A 19,239-nucleotide genomic window follows, 5' to 3' on the forward strand; every position below is an offset into this window, starting at 1 on the left:
AAGATGACAGTTTGCATGTCTCTCACATGTCTGAACTCCATCAGTGAAGTGTATCTCTAGCATGATATTTCAGATCATCTTCATTTCTCAGATGTACTTGGAGTGATGAATAACCAGCAAATTAACAGGCAAATAAACATAGCTATTAACATATTTAAGAAATGAAACACACTAAGCTATCAGATTTTACAGGGATAGTTCTGACACCTTTGACTAAGTAAATCAATATATCTTATTGCTTATTTGTTCAATTTTCATGACGGCTTATGACTGTCATCTGTCACACTGTTCAGATATTTTGCATTTATTTGTATAATTATTTATATATATCTGTCTTCTCACTATACTATATATACCTTATTTATTCCTTATTAGTAACTAGCATTCAGCCTGACAAAGATTAGGGGCTAAATAAATATGAGTAAATGAAAGATGGACTTTATTCAACATACAGTCTGACCAGAACAAAATGCTTGTTAATTACCGAGTTCCATTTGCTTGCCAGTAGCCTTCTGCCTGCTGCTACTACTACTGCTAAGTCGCTTCAGTTGTGTCTGACTCTGTGCGACCCCATAGACGGCAGCGCACCAGGCTCCCCGGTCTCTGAGATTGTCCAGGCAAGAATACTGGAGAGGATTGCCATTTCCTCCTCCAATGCATGAAAGTGAAAAGTGAAAGTGAAGTTGCTCAGTCCTGTCTGACTGGTAGCGACCCCATGGACTGCAGCCCACCAGGCTCCTCCGTCCATGGGATTTTCCAGGCAAGAGTACTGGAGTGGAGTGCCATTGCCTTCTCTGAGCCTTCTGCCTAGGGACACTAAAAAGATTTGAAATGCTGGTTGTTATTATTTTTAGGCATGGCTATTCAGTGATTCTATTATTAAAAGAAAATTAATTTTCTTCTCGTGCAAAAATGAAGTAACTAGCCCATTCTTAGAATGCATTTTGAATTTCCTAGAAGAAAATGCACTTTGAAATGCTCGTTTCTTCTTTCTACAGTTATTTGAAATATGGCAGAGAGGGTTTCTCTTTCAGAGAAGCCTCTTAACCATTCTACTCCAATAATTCTAGTAACCCAGGTCTCTAAAAGAATCTTCTCTGAGAGGCTCATTCCGTGCCGCTAACCTGTGAGCATCTGCTTTCCAGCAAATATCTGTGTTTTAGAGAACAGTGGAGCTTATCACTGTGATTTGTTTTCCTCCTTATGAAACTGATCAAAAGCATTTTTCATTCAAAATGTTATAAATAATCTTGTCCACCAGGGCTTCCCCTGGTGGTTCAGACAGTAAAGAATCCGCCCGCATTGCGGGAGACCTGGGTTCCATCCCTGGGTTGGGAAGATCCGCTGGAGAAGGGAAAGGCTCCATTGCTCTGACCTGGAGAATTCCATCAACTGTATAGTCCATGGGGTAGCAAAGAGTCGGACACGAGTGTGCGACTTTCACTTTTATATTGTTTTAACACTTTCATGCAAAATTATATCTGAGAGCATTTAACAGTTCTTGAAGACGAGCTCTGTCGCCCTGGCGAGCCGCCCTCCTGTCCCACGCGGCGGGGCAGCGCCGGCCTCAACCCAGGAGAGCGTTCGCGGAGCGCGCGGGCGGCTGGCCCCTGCCGCGCGGGCTGGCGGGCGGCGGCGACGGGCGGCTCCGCGGTGTGGGGACCACACACCGCCCGCCCGCGCCCGGCCCCTTGTCCTCGCGCGGCGAAGGTCCCGCGCGGCGGCGCTGGCGGCGGGACACGGTGGGCCCTGCGCGAATTATAGGCGTTCCTTCTGAGGCTCCATGTTAAGCCTCTCCCGGACGCGCCCTCCCGGCTCCCCGTCCCCGAAAGCCGCACCCCGGGGCCCCAAGGAGCCGCGCTACCGGCCCGCACCCCGCGCTCCCGGCCCCGGGCCTCAGGCTGCGGCATCTCCAGCCCCCAGCCGCCGCCGGGACCGCGCGCCCGCGCCGCGGTCTGGTTCCGGAGCGGGGGCAGCCTCGGAAGGGTGAGGAAAGGGGCGCCGGCGGCGTCGGGGGGCTGCGGTGTCCGTGCCAGGCTCCGGCCGCGGCTGAGTTTGGGAGAGAGCCAGCCTGCGCCCCGGGGGGCGGCGCAGTGGGGACCGGTGCATTTTGGTTACTAATTTTCTCTCAGGTTGAGGAGTCAAGAACTGAAAATTAGATGGTTTTTTGGATTTGAGGATGTGGAAGATCCTATGATTCCTCATGTGAGTTAACTATTTGGACCTTAATGTCCGACGACGAGTCTCTCAGCGTTTAACTTTGTTAATTATGGCTTTCTCTGTATAAATTTAGATTTTTTTCTCTCTGTAGGCAGATCTGTCAATGTTATTTTTAAAGTTCCTGGCCGGGATGTCATTCTGAGAGAACGCCTGTTCGCCTCAGCTGAACATAGATAGTTTCCCATCCTTTCCTCTGGTCTGAGTTTTGATTTGCTTCGGTGCTGGTTCTGACCTTTTGTCCCGCCTGTGAGAGCAGGGCTCCCAGCTCTTCGCGATTTCCATCTCCGGCTCTCTATTGAGATCCCTGCTCTGTTCCTGCTAGGTGGAGGTAGTGTCTGGGCTCTCCAAGCAGTCTCTGTTGACCGACCATGGTGGGAGGGACCCCTCCTTACCGTGGTGGGAGTGGGAGTTCCAGCTCCCCATTTTCTTATTAATAAGTTTTGAGAAATGTTCATTCATCCATAATATCTTTGGCCACCCACCAGGGGATACACCTTCAGTTGGCAAATTTAAAAAAGACATACTCTTTGCTCTCAAGCAGTTAAAAGGGTGTAACATCAGAAGTGGAAATGTGCATTTTTATAAACATTTATAAATGGTTGAAATGTGTACTAAAATTATATGCATGATTATACTGCAAAACTACAAATATGTTCCTTAATGTTTAGTTAAAAATCAGCTGGGGAGCTTATATCACAAAAGAATAAAGGTAAATAAATATGATAGGGTATAATTTAAAATTATATAATGCAGTGTTGATTTTAGCGTTATTCATTATAGTCTATTCATATTAAAATTTTTCATAAATATATATAAGTTTAACACATACTGAAAACCTATAATGATATTAAAAATTTGATTCATTATTCAACATTTTATTTTTGGAACACATTAATATAAAATTTGATGATTTAAGAAAATATAATCTTGATAAGGATTATAAAGAACAATTTACTAATAAAATGAAAATAAACATAACAATCAAGGGTCAGAATTAGAAATGATTTTATTGAAGTACAGATATGTTTGTTGAAAAAACATCTTTCCCATTTCTTAGTTTAAGCTTGTAAGCAGTAGACACTGTCACTAAAATCCATTAAAATAGTTTAGCTCCTTAGCCAGGATCTGTATTTCACTATATATTAGTTGCTGCTGCTGCTACTGCTGCTAAGTAGCTTCTGTCGCGTCCAACTCTGTGTGACCCCACAGACGGTAGCCCACCAGGCTCCCCCTTCCCTGGGATTCTCCAGGCAAGAACACTGGAGTGGGTTGCCATTTCCTCCTCCAATGCATGAAAGTGAAAAGTGAAAGTGAAGTTGCTCAGTCACGTCTGACTCTTAGCGACCCCATGGACTGCAGCCCACCAGGCTCCCCCATCCATGGGATTTAACAGGCAAGAGTACTGGAGTGGGGTGCCACTGCCTTCTCTGGTTATGATCATGAAAAACACATTTTCTAATTCAATAATTTTAAAGCTATTTGTCTCTTTACCACAAATGTGGTGGCTAGTGGAAATTTTGGCTGAAAGTACGAATATGTTGCTCTTAAGTCTGCACTTAAACAAGAGCTGGAAACAGTTCAACCTCGCTTCAATTTATGCCATCTCCCTTCCTTCCCATTCCTATCACCAAGCAGTTTCACAGTTAAAGGGAGGATTAATATTGGTGTAAGTAGATAAATAGTTTGGATATAAGAAATCATGAATTGATGTGGTCCACTTATATATTTCCCCACCTCAAATTATGTTTCATTCAACCCCTGGCTTCAAATACACTGGTTGTTCATGGCCAAGGATTTTGAAGAAACAAAATGTGATGGCTTTAAAGGACTAAGCTTGCAAGGTACAAATAGTAATTTTTCCTCTATAAAAATCTTCAGTTAATTAAGGCCTAGATAAGAGATTGGAGTGAAAAAAAAAAACTCATCATAAGGGAAATTATGTCACATTGTAACCCAAAGAAGATGGAAAACAGGATTAAAAAGTATAGCCATTCAACTTCTTAATCTTAGATTGGGCTTCCTTAGTGGCTCAGACTGTAAAGAATCTGCCTGCAATGTGGGAGACCCATGTTCCATCCCTGGGTTGGATCCCCTGGAAAAAGGAATGGCTATCCACTCCAGTATTCTTCCCTGGAGAAGTCCATGGATTGAGGAGCCTGATGGATTAAAGTCCATGGGGTTGCAGAGTTGGACACCATGGAGTGATTATGAATAAATGTAAAAAGTCTAAGCTGTATTGGACAAGACCTAGAGTTCAGTTGCTCAGCGGTGTCCAACTCTTTGAGACCCCATGGACTGCAGTGCACAAGGCTTTCCTATCCATCACCAACTCTCAGAGATTGCTCAAACCTATGTCCCTCGCCTTGGTGATGCCATCCAACCACCTCATCCTCTGTCCACCCTTTCTGTCTTCAATCTGTCACAGCATCAGGGTATTGTTCAGTGAGTCAGTTCTTCACATGGGGTGGCCAAAGTATTGGAGCTGAAGCTTCAGCATCAGTCCTTCCAATAAATATGCAAGATTCATTTGCTTTAGCATTGACTGGTCTTATCTCCTTGCAGTCCAAGGGACTCTCAAGAGTTTTCTCAAACACCACAGTTCAAAAGCATCAATTCTTTGGCACTCCGCTATCTTTATGGTCCCAATTCTCACATCCACGCATGCCTACTACAAAAACAATAGCATTGACTATACTGACGTTTGTCGGCAAACTAATGTCTCTGCTTTTGAATATGCTGTCTAGGTTGAATCATAGCTTTTCTTCCAAAGAACAAGCTTCTTTTAATTTCATGGCTGCAGTTACCATCTGCAGTGATTTTGGAGCCCAAGAAAATAGTCTGTCACTGTTTCCATTCCTTCCCCAACTATTTGCCATGAAGTGATGGGACCAGATATGATGATCTTCGTTTTTTGAATGTTACACTTTAAGCCAGCTTTTTTACTCTCTTCTTTCACTTTCATCAAGAGGCTGTTTAGTTCTTTTTCACTTTCTGCCATAAGGGTGATGTCATCTGCATATCTGAGCTTATTGATATCTCTCCTGGCAATCTTGATTCCAGCTTTTGCTTCAGCAAGCTCGGCATTTTGCATGATGTACTCTGCATCAGTTCAGTTCAGTTCACTCACTCAGTCATATCAGACGCTTTGGGACCCCATGGACTGCAGCATGCCAGGCCTCCCTGTCCATCACCAACTCCTACAGTTTACTCAAACTCAGGTCCATTGAGTCGGTGATGCCATCCAGCCATCTCATCCTCTGTCGTCCCCTTCTCCTGGCTTCAGTCTTTCCAAGCATCAGGGTCTTTTCAAATGGGTCAGTTCTTGGCATCAGGTGGCCAAAGTTTTGGAGTTTTAGCTTCAGCATCAGTCCTTGCAATTAATATTCAGGACTGATTTCCTTTAGTTATATAAGCAGAGGGACAATAGGCAGCCTTGATGTACTCCTTTCCCAGTATCGAACCAGCCTGTTCGAGGCAGGTAAGGTGGTCTGGTAATCCCATGTCTTTTAAGAATTTTCCACAGTTTTTTGTGATCCACAGAGTCAAAGGGTTTGGTGTAGTCAGTAAAGCAGAAGTAAATGTTTTTCTGGAACTCTCTTGCTTTTTCTATGATCCAGCAGATGTTGGCAATTTGATCTCTAGTTCCTCTGCCTTTTCTAAATCCAGCTTGAACATCTGGAAGTTCACAGTTCACGTTCTGTTGAAGCCTTCTTGGAGAATTTTGAGTGTTACTTTGCTAGCATGTGAAATGAGTGCAATTGTGTGGTAGTATGAACATTTTTGGCATTGCCTTTCTTTGGGAATTGGAAGGAAAACTGACATTTCCCAGTCCTTTGGCCACTGCTGAGTTTCCAATTTTGCTTACGTATGGAGTGCAGCACTTTCACAGCATCATCTTTTAGCATTTGGAATAGCTCAGCTGGAATCCCATTATCTCCACTAGCTTTGTTCCTAGTGATGCTTCCTAAGGCCCACTTGACTTCACACTCCAAGATGTCTGGCTCTAGGTGAGTGCTCACACCATTGTAGTTATCTGGGTCATGAAGATCTTTTTGTGTAGTTCTTTTGTGTATTCTTGCCACCTCTTCTTAATATCTTCTGCTTCTGTTAGGTCCATACCATTTCTGTCCTTTATTTTGCTCATCTTTGCCTGAAATGATCCCTTGGTATCTCTAATGTTGTTGAAGAGTTCTCTAGTTCTTTCCCATTCTATTATCTCCTCTATTTCTTTGCATTGCTCACTGAGGAATGCTTTCTTATCTCTCCTTTCTATTCCTTGGAACTCTGCATTCAAATGGGCATTGCTTTCCTTTTCTCCTTTGCCTTTTGTTTCTCTTCTTTTCTCAGCTATTTCTAAGGCCTCCTCAGAGGCATTTCTGCATTTTTAAAAATGCCTTTTTTTTTCTTTTTTGCCTTTTTGCAACCATTTTGCCTTTTTGCATTTCTTTTTCATGGGGATGGTCTTGATCACCGCCTCCTGTACAATGTCCCAAACCTCTATCCATATTTCTTCAGTCACTCTCAGATCTGGTCTCTTGAATCTATTTGTCACTTCCACTGTATACTTGTGAGGGATTTGATTTAGGTCATAACTGAATGGCCTAGTGGTTTTCCCTCCCTTCAATTTATGCCTGCATTTTGTGAAAAAAGAGTTCATGAGCTGATCCACATTTAGCTCCTTTTCCTGTTTTTGCTAACAGTATAGAGCTTCTCCATCTTTGGCTGCAAAGACTAAAATCAGTCTGCTTTTGGTATTGACGTTCTGGTGATGTCCATATGTAGAGTCATCTCTTGTGTTGTTAGAAGAGGGTGTTTGCTATGACCAGTGCATTCTTTTCGCAAAACTCTGTTACCTTTGCCCTGCTTCATTTTGTACTCCAAGGCTATATTTGCCTGTTACTCTAGGTATCTCTTGACTTCCTACTTTTGCATTCCAGTCTCCAATGATGAAAAGGACCACTTTTTCGGGTGTTAGTTCTAGAAGGTCTTGTAGATCTTCATAGAACTGTTCAATTTCAGCTTTCTCAGCATTACTGATTGGGGCATAGACTTGGATAACTGTGATATTGAGTGGCTTGCCTTGGAAAGGAACAGAGATCATTCTGTCATTTTTGAGATTGCACCTCAGTACTGCATTTTGGACTCTTGCTGACTATGAAGGCTACTCCATTTCTTCTGAGGGGTTCTTGACCACAGTAGTAGATATAATGATCATCTGAATTAAATTCGCCCATTCCAGTCCATTTTATTTCACTGATTCCTAAAATGTCGATGTTCACTCTTTCCATTTCCTGTTTGACCACTTCCAATTTACCTTGATTCATGGGACAAATATTTCAGGTTCCTTTGCAATGTTGTTCTTTGCAGTATCTGACTTTATTTCCATCATCAGTCACCTCCACAGCTGGGCATTTTTTTTTTTCTCTTTGACTGTTTCTCTTCATTCTTTCTGGAGTTATTGCTCCACTCATCTCCAGTAGCATATTGTGTACCTACTGTCCTTGGAAGTTCATCTTTCAATGCCATATCTTTTTGCCTTTCCATATTGTTCATGGGGTTCTCAAGACAAGAATACTGGTTTGCCATTCCTTTCTCCAGCGAACCACATTTTGTTGAACTCTCCACTATGACCCGTCCATCTTGGGTGGCTCTACATGGCTCATAGTTTCATTGAGTTAGACAAGGCTGTGGTCCATGTGATCAGTTTGGTTAGTTTTCTGCGACTGTGGTTTTCATTCTGTCTGCCCTCTGAGGGATAAGGATAAGAGGCTTGTGGAAGCTTCCCGATGGGAGAGACTGATTTTGGGGGAAACTGGGTCTTGTTCTTACGGGCGGGATCATGTTTAATCAGTCTTTAATCAAATTTTCTCTTGATTTGGGCTTCTTTGTTCTTTCCACGTTGTTTGGCCTGAGGCCAAACTATAGTAAGAGTAATGAAGATAATGGTGATTTCTTTTGAAAGGAGTTGTGCATGCACTGTCGTATTCAGTGTCCCTGACGCTGCAGCAGGCCACTGTCGACCCATGCCTCCACCAGAGATTTTTGGTTACTCACAGGCAAGTCTGGCACAATCTCTTGTGGGGACGCTGTTCTTTTCTTCTGGCTTCTGGTGTGCACAAGATTTCCTTTGTGCTCTGCAAGAGTCTGTTTCCCCAGTCCAGTGGAAGTTCTGGAATCAAATCCCACTGGCCTCCAAAGTCAAATTCTCTGGGGTTCTCAGTACCTTTCCCAGACCCCAGGTTGGAAAATCTGATGTGGGTCCTAGAACTTCCTTAACAGTCTAGAAGACTTAGAGTGTTAATGTATTTGTTAAAATATAAGATTAACCCATATAAAATTTAAATATAATAAAACACATAGCATGTGTCTCTGGGAAGGAAGATGGTAATATTTATGTGTATATAATACTGTGTTCCAGCTTGTAACTCAGCCCACCCAGCATTTCTGTGATGTCTTCAGCATGTAGGTTGAACAGACAGGGTGACCGCAGACAGCCGTGTGGTACTCCTTTCTCAGTCTTGAACCAGTCAGCTTCCCACACAGGGTTCTCACTGCTGTTTTTTGAACCACATTCAGGTTTCTCATGAGACAGGTAAGATGGTCTGATATTCCCATCTCTCTAAGCACTTTACACAGTTTGTAATGATCCACAAAGTCAAAGGCTTTAGTATAGTTGATGAAAAAGAGATTGATGTTTTTCTGACATCTGATTATAGAGAAAGATGTTTTACTTTCTCTATAATCCAGTGAATGCTGGCAGTTTGATCTCTAGTTCCTCTTCCTTTTCTAAACCCAGCTTGGACATCTCAAAGTTCTTGGTTCACATAATGCTGAAGCCTTACATGCAGGATTTTAAGCATGACCTTACTAGCATGGGAGATGAGAGCAACTGTATGATGGCTAGCACATTCTTTGGTACTATCCTTCTTGGTAATTGTGATGAATATTGACCTTTTCCAGTCCTGTGGCCACTGCTGGGTCTTCCAGAGCTGCTGACATAAGGAATGTAAAACCTTGTTGGCATCATCCTTTAGGGGTTTGAATTGTTCTTCTGGAAGTTCATTACATCTACTAGCTTTGTTAACAGCAGTGCTTCTGAAGGCCCACTTGAACTCCAGAATGTCTGGCTCTAGGTCACTAACCACACCATCATAGTAATCTGGTTCATTAAGATCTTTTTAATACAGTTTTTCCATGTAATTTTTCCATCTTTATCTCTTCAGTGTCTACCAGGTTTTTAATCCTTCATTGTGCCCATCTTTGGATATAACGGTCCCTTGATGTTTCCAATTTTCCTGAAGAGATCTCTAGTCTTTCCCCTTTTGTTGTTTCTTTTATTATTAAAACCTGTTCATTGAAGAAGGCCTTCTTGTCTCTGCTAGCTATTCTTTGAAACTCTGCATTTAATTGGATTTACCTTTCCCTCTTTCACTTGCTTTTCACGTCTCCATTCTTCTGATGTTTGTAAAGCCTCCTCAGACCACCACTTTGCCTTCTTGCTTTTCTTTTTCCTTGGGATAGTTTTGTTTTCTGCCTCCTGTACAGTATTACAAACCTCTGTCCATAGTTCTTCAGACACACAGTTAAGTAGATCTAATCCCTTGAATCTATTTATTACCTCTGTTGCGAATTCATACAGGATTTGATTTAAGTCATGCCTGACCGACCTAGTATTTTCTCCAGTTTTCTTTAGTTTAAGCCTGAATTTTTCTACAAACAGCTGATCTTCTGAGCCACAGTCAGCTCCGGCCCTTGTTTGTGCTCACTGTACAGTTTCTCCATCTTCAGCTACAAAGAATGTATCAGTTTGATTTTGGTATTGATCATTTGGTGATATCAATGTGCAAAGTCATCTCTTGTGTTGTTCAAAAAGGGTATTTGCTATGTCTAGTGCATTCTCTTGACAGAATTCAAGAGCCTCTTGATGAGCGTGACAGAGAGGAGTAGACGAGCCAGCTTAAGACTAAGTATTTAAGAAACTAAGATCATCGCATCTGGGCCCATTACTGCACAGCAAATAGAAGGGGAAAAGGTGGAAGTAGTGATAGATTTCCTCTTCCTGTGCTCTAAAATCACTGCAGATTGTGACTGCAGCCATGACATCATAAGATGATTGCTTCTTGGCAGGAAAGCAACGGCAAACCTAGATTCTGTGTTGAATAGCAGACATTATTCTGCTGACAAAGTCTGTATAGTCCAGGCTATGGTCTTCCCAGTGGTCACGTACAGTTGTGAGAGCTGGACCTTACGGAAGCCAGAACATCAACAAATTGATGCCTTTGAATTGTCGTGCTGGAAGACACCAGAAAGTCCCTTGAACAGCAAAATCAAACCAATCAATCTTATGGGAGATCAACCCTGAGTATTCACTGGAAGAACTGATGATGAAGCTGAAGCTCCGGTGATTTGGTCATCTAATGCAAACATGACTTGTTGTAAAAGTCCTGGATGCTGCGGAAGATTGTGGGTAGAAGGAGAATAGGGCATCAAAGGATGAGATGCCTGGACAGCATCACGGATGCAATGAACATGAACTTGGGCAAACTCTGGGAGATGGTGAGGGACAGGGAGGCCTGTTGTGTTGCAGCCCATGGGGTTGCAAAGAGTTGGACACAGGTGGAAACAAATTCTATGCTAGTATATATATGTTTGTTTAAACATACATACATTTTCAGACATATTTAGATATATCTATTTACATATATGAAGAAGGCAATGGCACCCCACTCCAGTACTCTTGCCTGAAAAATCTCATGGACGGAGGAGCCTGGTAGGCTGCAGTCCATGGGATCGCTTAGATTCAGACACGACTGAGCGACTTCAATTTCTCTTTTCACTTTCATGCATTGGAGAAGGAAATGGCAACCCATTCCAGTGTTCTTGCCTGGAGAATCTCAGGGACGGAGGAGCCTGGTGGGCTGCCGTCTATGGGGTCACACAGAGTCGGACACGACCGAAGTGACTTAGCATAGCATAGCATTTACATATATATGCTACAGGTCATTCAAATATTGAAGTATTTGAATCTGCCAATCAGAATGTTTGTGATTTTAGAGTTGTCGTTGGGTATTTTATTCTTTTTTTTTTTTAATTTTATTTTATTTTTAAACTTTACAATATTGTATTAGTTTTGCCAAATATCGAAATGGATTCGCCACAGGTATACATGTGTTCCCCATCCTGAACCCTCCTCCCTCCTCCCTCCCCATACCATTCCTCTGGGTCATCCCAGTGCACCAGCCCCAAGCATCCAGTATGGTACATTGAACCTGGACTGGCAACTCGTTTCATACATGATATTATACGTGTTTCAATGCCATTCTCCCAAATCTTCCCACCCTCTCCCTCTCCAACAGAGTCCATAAGACTGTTCTATACTTCAGTGTCTCTTTCGCTGTCTCGTACACAGGGTTATTGTTACCATCTTTCTAAATTCCATATATATTTTATTCTAAATATAAAGAACAAGCTCTTTTTTCCTATATTTAAGCCCTAAGAGACTATTTGAAAAATAGCTCAAGCTAATTAGTGATGACCCAAAAGTAGAGGAAAAAATAACTCTTGGACTATGTTGGTTACTGCAGCACCTCTGAAGGGCCCAGAGGCATTCATACAAAATATTTAGGACTGGAATTGTTTTGTTTTTGTTAGATTGTTTTAATGTGCCAGATCCCTTTAACACTTAGTACCTTACACAAATTGCAGTCACTTTTTGAAAGTGAAAAATAATGTTTTATTCTCAAATAACTTCACATCTTTTACTTGGTCTACTGACCATACCAGATAATGGGGGTGGAGGGTTCAATTCATTACACTTAAGATTCAGAAAGCACTGTGCTCAGGCACAATAAATAAGACCTATGACAAAGATGATGTTTATTGCTTTACACTGTTCTTTAATAAAATATACTTTTATTATTGAAAATAGCATACATTACTAAAATATATTTTATCATTTAAAAAGTCTCTAATTATATATAAAAATGAGTATTTTGTTAGCCATAAAACAAATGAAATAATGCTATTTGCAGCAACATGGACCTAGAGATTATTATATTAAGTAAGACATATGATGTCATATTAAGTCAAATGTTTGATGTCACTTGTATGCAAAATCTAAAATAATGGTACAAATGAACTTACTTACAGAACAAAAATAGGCTCAGATACTGAAAACAGGCTGATGGTTACCAAAGGGGTTAGCAGGGGCAGGGGGATAAACTAGGAGTTCAGGATTGACAGATACACACTACTCTAAATAAAATAGATAATCACGGACTTCCTGATGGTCCAGTGGTTAAGAATCTGTGCTTCCAATGCAGAGGACATGGTTCAATCTCTGGTCCAGAGAACTAAGATCCCACAGTGCTATGAGGTATGGCCAGAACAACAATAATGAAAGGCAAGCTCCAGAATGATGTATGTAGAATTGAAAGGTTGTTGTTGAATCACGCGAAGACACCGGGATTCTTGGCCCCTGGAGGAGAAGAATTCAATCCGGGGCCAGAGACGAAGCTTGATTGCTCAGAGCTTTTGTGGAATAAAGTTTTATTAAAGTATAAGGGAGATAGAGAAAGCTTCTGGCATAGGCATCAGAAGGGGGCAGAAAGAGGACCCGCTTGCTAGTGTTAACAATGAGGTTATATAATCCAAAGAATGTCTGGAGGGTGTAAAGACCTCATCAGACCTACTCCCATAATTTACATTTTAAGATAACACTGTCCTCAGGCAAGATACATCCTTGTAAAGACCAGGTCTACTCCCATAATTTTAAGATAACAGAAGGTTGAATCCAAAGACTGTCCTTAGGCAGGATACATTATTGTTACATAATCCTAAGGAATGTGGAGAAAGAAAAAAAGTGTGTCCTTTATTCCTCCTTGAGAATTCCAGACCCCTCTCTCCTTGGGGACCCCTAGACTCCCTATCAACCTGCCTAGGAAATGACTCTCTCAGAATGATATCATTTATTACAAAGGACCTACTGTGTAACATATAATGGAAAAGAATCTGAAAAGGAATATATATATTCAGATATATATATACACATATACGTCTGAATCACCTTATTGTATACCTGAAACTAACACAATATTGTAAATTATGTCACTTAAAATTTTTTTTCAAAGAGAAGAAACATGTGTAGTTTGTCAGCTAAAGCATTCACTTGGAAAATAGAAGTAAAACTGCTAATTTGTTACTAATTCATTTTTGTGCTTTAAGTTACTGTTCTCCTTTTCTCCTCTTTCCTCTTTTTCTTTTCACAGAAAGCAGTACTCACAATAAATCTTACCCAGACTTACAATTAAATAAAAGTATCAGAACATCTGGGTTTGTAATGTTCAAGCCAGGAGGTTAGCAAATTATTACATTCTGGCTTCTCTTTCTTCTTCACTACTGTTTTGAAGGTCAGGATATTACCGGGGGTGAGGGTTGAGAAGCTGAATTTATCATATAGATAAAACTGTTATCTGTTTGCATAGGAAAACTGAGGCAAAGAATGACTAAAACTCCCTCAGCCATAGATATTAGACTTTAAAAGAACTGCACTTAGGTTATTAAAAGATCGATTGCAATCATTTTCTTAAAACTTTGTGTATGCAAGTCTGAAGAGAAAATGGTGTAGTAGTAATGATAACAGTGTGTTGAACAATAGTGTAGATTTGTGCTTTTTAACACATTGCATATGTTTTAGCCCTCACCCTGAAGTCAAATCAATTTGAGTTTTGTAATGGGTGGAGTACAGTTATTAAAAATTTCCTTCTTATCCCCTGCCTTTTAGTATGAATACAAATAGTGGTTTAAAATGACATTCTTATCATCTATATTCTTGTGATCTGTAGAATTTTATTGGAAACAAGGGAGCAATACAACAACTGATTTGAATAACCAACCTACTTCAGTGTGAAAAAAATTAATGTGAAGTACTGGAGAAGTGGTGTTGAATATATGCTCCGTCTTTTGTAAGTTAACTAATTACACTGTTCAAAACTGTTTACAAACAGTTCAGTTGAGGTCAGTTCAGTCGCTCAGTCATGTCTGACTCTGCGACCCCATGAATTGCAGCACGCCAGGCCTCCCTGTCCATCAACTGCCAGAGTTCACCCAAACTCCTGTCCATCGACTCGGTGATGCCATCTAGCGATCTCATCCTCTATCATCCCCTTCTCCTCCTGCCCCCAATCCCTCCCAGCATCAGAATCTTTTCCAATAAGTCAACTCTTTGCATGAGGTGGCCAAAGTATTGGAGTTTCAGCTTTAGCATCAGTCCTTCCAAAGAACACCAAGGACGGATCTCCTTTAGAATGGATTGGTTGGATCTCCTTGCAGTCCAAGGGACTCTCAAGAGTCTTCTCCAATACCACAGTTCAAAAGCCTCAGTTCTTCGGTGCTCAGCATTCTTCACAGTCCAACTTTCACATCCATACATGACCACTGGAAAAACCATAACCTTGACTAGATGGACCTTTGTTGGCAAAGTAACGTCTCTGGTTTTCAATATGCTATCTAGGTTGGTCATAACTTTCCTTCCAAGGAGTAAGCATCTTTTAATTTCATGGCTGCAATCAGCATCTATAGTAATTTTCCAGCCCCCAAAAATAAAGTCTGACACTGTTTCCCCATCTATTTCCCATGAAGGGATGGGACCGGATGCCATGATCTTCGTTTTCTGAATGTGGCGCTTTAAGCCAAATTTTTCACTCTCCACATTCATGTTCATCAAGAGGCTTTTTAGTTCCTCTTCACTTTCTGCCATAAGGGTGGTGTCATCTGCATATCTGAGGTTATTGATATTTCTCCCGTCAATCTTGATTCCAGCTTGTGCTTCTTCCAGCCCAGGGTTTCTCATGATGTACTCTGCATAGAAGTTAAATAAGCAGGGTGACAATATACAGCCTTGACGTACTTGGTTTCCTATTTGGAACCAGTCTGTTGTTCCATGTCCAGTTCTAACGGTTGCTTCCTGACCTGCATATAGGTTTCTCAAGAGGCAGGTCAGGTGGTCTGGTATTCCCATCTCTTTCAGAATTTTCCACAGTGTATTGTGATCCACACAGTCAAAGCCTTTGGCATAGTCAGTACAGCAGAAATAGATGTTTTTCTGGAACTCTCTTTCTTTTTCCATGATCCAGCGGATGTTGGCAATTTGATCTGTGGTCCCTCTGCCTTTTCTAACACCAGCTAAAACATGAGGAAGTTCACACTTCCTGTATTGCTGAAGCCTGGCTTGGAGAATTTTGAGCATTACTTTACTAGTGTGTGAGATGAGTACAATTGTGTGGCAGTTTGAGCATTCTTTGGCATTGCTTTTCTTTGAGATTGGAATGAAAACGGAATTTTTCTAGTCCCGTGGCCACTGCTGAGTTTTCCAAATTTGCTGGCATATTGAATGCAGCGCTTTCACAGCATCATCCTCCAGGATTTGAAAGAGCTCAACTGGAATTCCATCACCTCCACTAGCTTTGTTCATAGTGATGCTTTCTAAGGCCCACTTGACTTTACATTCCAGGATGTCTGGCTCTAGGTAAGTGATTGCACCATCGTGATTATCTGGGTCGTGAAGCTCTTTTTTGCACAGTTCTTCTATGTATTCTTGCCACCTCTTCTTAATGTCTTCTGCTTCTGTTAGGTCCATAGCATTTCTGTCCTTTATTGTGCCCATCTTTGCATGAAATGTTCCTTTGGTATCTCTGATTTGCTTGAAGCAATCTCTAGTCTTTCCCATTCTGTTGCTTTCCTGTATTTCTTTGCATTGATCGCTGACGAAGCCTTTCTTATCTCTTCTTGCTATTCTTTGGAACTCTGCATTAAGAAGAGGTGGCAAGAATACACAAAAGAGCTGTACAAAAAAGATCTTCACGACCAAGATAATTACGATGGTGTGATTGCTCACCTAGAGTCAGACATCCTGGAATGTGAAGTCAAGTGGGCCTTAGAAAGCATCACTACAAACAAAGCTAGTGGAGGTGATGGAATTCCAGTTGAGCTCTTTCAAATTTTGAAAGATGATGCTGTAAAAGTGCTGCACTCAATATGCCAGCAAATTTGGAAAACTCAGCAGTGGCCACAGCACTGGAAAAGGTCAATTTTCATTCCAATCTCAAAAAAAGGCAATGCCAAAGAATGCTCAAACTACTGCACAATTGTACTCATCTCACACACTAGTAAAGTAATGCTCAAAATTCTCCAAGCCAGGCTTCAGCAATACATGAACCGTGAACTTCCTGATGTTCAAGCTGGTTTTAGAAAAGGCAGAGGAACCACAAACCAAATTGCCAACATCTGCTGGATCATGGAAAAAGAAAGAGAGTTCCAGAAAAACATCTATTTCTGCTGTACTGACTATGCCAAAGGCTTTGACTGTGTGGATCACAATACACTGTGGAAAATTCTGAAAGAGATGGGAATACCAGACCACCTGACCTGCCTCTTGAGAAACCTATATGCAGGTCAGGAAGCAACCGTTAGAACTGGACATGGAACAACAGACTGGTTCCAAATAGGAAACCGAGTATGTCAAGGCTGTATATTGTCACCCTGCTTAATTAACTTCTATGCAGAGTACAGCATGAGAAATGCAGGGCTGGAAGAAGTACAAGCTGGAATCAAGATTGCCGGGAGAATTATCAATAACTTCAAATATGCAGATGACACCACCCTTATGGCAGAAAGTGAAGAGGAACTAAAAAGCCTCTTGATGAACATGAATGTGGAGAGTGAAAAATTTGGCTTAAAGCACCACATTCAGAAAACTCAGATCATGGCATTCGGTCCCATCACTTCATGGGAAATTGATGGGGAAACAGTGTTAGACTTTATTTGGGCTCCAAAATACCTGCAGATGGTGATTGTAGCCATGAAAGTAAAAGACACTTCTTGGAAGGAAAGTTACAACCAACCTAGATAGCATATTCAAAAGCAGAGACATTACTTTGCCAACAATCCGTCTAGTCGAGGCTATGGTTTTTCCAGAGGTCATCTATGGATGCGAGATTTGTACGGTGAAGAAAGCTGAGCTCTGAAGAATTGATGCCTTTGAACTGTGATGTTATAGAAGACTCTTGAGAGTCCCTTGGACTGCAAGGACATCTAACCAGTCCATTTCGAAGGAGATCAGTCCTGGGTGTTCTTTGGAAGGACTGATGCTAAAGCTGAAACTCCAATACTTTGGCCACCTAATGGGAAGAGTTGACTCATTGGAAAAAGTCTGATGCTGGGAGAGATTGGGGGCATGAAGAGAAGAGGACAACAGAGGATGAGATGGCATCATCCTTCTCGATGGACATGATTTTGGGTGATCTCTGGTAGTTGGTGATGGACAGGGAGGGCTTGCATGCTGCATTCATAGGGTCACAAAGAGTTGGACATGACTGAGTGACTGAACTGACTGAACTAATATTCCTTAGGTTTCAAAGGGCAGATCCAAACAGTTGCTGATAAGAGAAGGGAGGGGATATAAAAACAGAGGAGAAACAATCAAAGGGTGGTACAGCCTTAGGGCAAGATCTGGTTCTTTCTCAAGGAAGACACATAACAATATCTTTGAGTTCTTCTATGGAACCGGGAACCCCACCCAGGTGGAAGATGTTAACTTTAGGATGAGCACAAGATTCCTGGAACACCACCCTGTTGCCTTACCCCAAATTTTGCCTTCCTTTGCTGGGGACCAGTGATAACCATCTTGTAAGGTGTACTGTTTGGCCCCTGTTTCTTCTCTGACAGGGTCCGAGAGTTTTAGACTAAATTGCTGTTACTACAAGGATGGAATCCAGTTTCAGATACAGAATACCTCAACCTAGATCAGGTAGAGAGAGACTTTTACTCTGCTAGGCAGAACTACATGCATGAACATCAGGAAGAAGTTACAGAAGAAAGATACCTCTGTCCCAGTTCCCAAGAAGTCTCTCAGGGACAGTTGTTTGGGGAAGCTCACTGACTGAAATGACCTACCCTTCCCAGATACCAGAGTAACCATTTGCATGAATTGTTTTATGACAGGAGGTCCTGGTAAGGAACATGGAACTAATAAATGACCACCAACTGGAAGAGTTTGGGGAAGGTCAAAAGGAGACACCACATGTCTGACCACCTCCCTGAATCATTCTCACTGGCAGCCATCTTGGCTGAGCAATGCATGCACAACAAGGAAGGACTCTGAGTCAGAATGATTGGTCAGTGACAACCTGGAAATTAATCCCATCACCGTAAATCTCAAGACTAGGAGCCACGTGGCAGAGCAGTTCTCCTGGGTTCCCTTACCCTACTGCTCTCCACCTGGGCACCCCTTCCCAATAAAATCTCTTGCTTTGTCAACATATGTATCTCCTCAGCCAATTCATTTCTGAGTGTTAGCCAAGAGCCCCATTTGGGCCCTGGAAACAGAAGTCCTTCCTGCAACAGAAGGACTGATGCTGAAGCTGAAGCTCAATACTTTGGCCACCTGATGGAAAGAGCTGACTCATTAAAAATGACCCTTATGATGGGAAAGATTGAAGGCAGGAGAAGAGTACGACAAAGGACAAGATGGTTGGATGGAATCACTAACTCAGTGGACATGAGCTTGAGCAAGCTTCATGAGATGGTGAAGGACAGGAAAGACTGGCGTGCTGCAGTCTGCAGTCCATAGGGTTACACAGAGTTGGACACGGCTGAGTGACTGAACAAAAACAACAAAACACACATAAGCAGAAACACACACACACACACCTCTCATAAATATTACCAAATTTATTAGTTTCATTCTAATAATATTAGATATATTTTTACTGCAAAATGTATCCAAATGGTTTGTGTTTGATGTCATTGAATACGGTGTAGTGGTAGTTTCAAGAGGTTGTCCTTATACAAATGCAGTAAAAGTGAATGAAAGTGTCAAATTTAGTGTGTGTGTGTGTTTAACTCTTAATTTAAAAAAAAAAAAAAAAAGGTCAAATGCTTAGTTTTGATGTTTAGTCACTAAGTCGTGTCTGACCCTTTTGCAGCCTCATGGACCATAGCCCACCAGGCTTCTCTGTCCAT

At 41.8% G+C, this 19,239-nt stretch overlaps 1 long non-coding RNA gene across 1 annotated transcript; it reads left to right on the plus strand.

Annotated features, from left to right (window-relative positions):
• Positions 1 to 11,071: 11,071 nt before the first annotated feature.
• On the plus strand, positions 11,072 to 18,966 carry LOC112445791 (uncharacterized). The gene is made up of 3 exons (XR_003033792.2): positions 11,072 to 13,646; positions 14,064 to 14,183; positions 18,220 to 18,966. It is a non-coding gene; the product is annotated as an uncharacterized lncRNA (long non-coding RNA).
• The last annotated feature ends 273 nt before the right edge of the window (positions 18,967 to 19,239 follow it).

Source organism: Bos taurus, unplaced genomic scaffold, assembly GCF_002263795.3.
Source record: "Bos taurus isolate L1 Dominette 01449 registration number 42190680 breed Hereford unplaced genomic scaffold, ARS-UCD2.0 Leftover_ScbfJmS_965_547, whole genome shotgun sequence".
Classification (NCBI taxonomy): Eukaryota; Metazoa; Chordata; class Mammalia; order Artiodactyla; family Bovidae; genus Bos; species Bos taurus.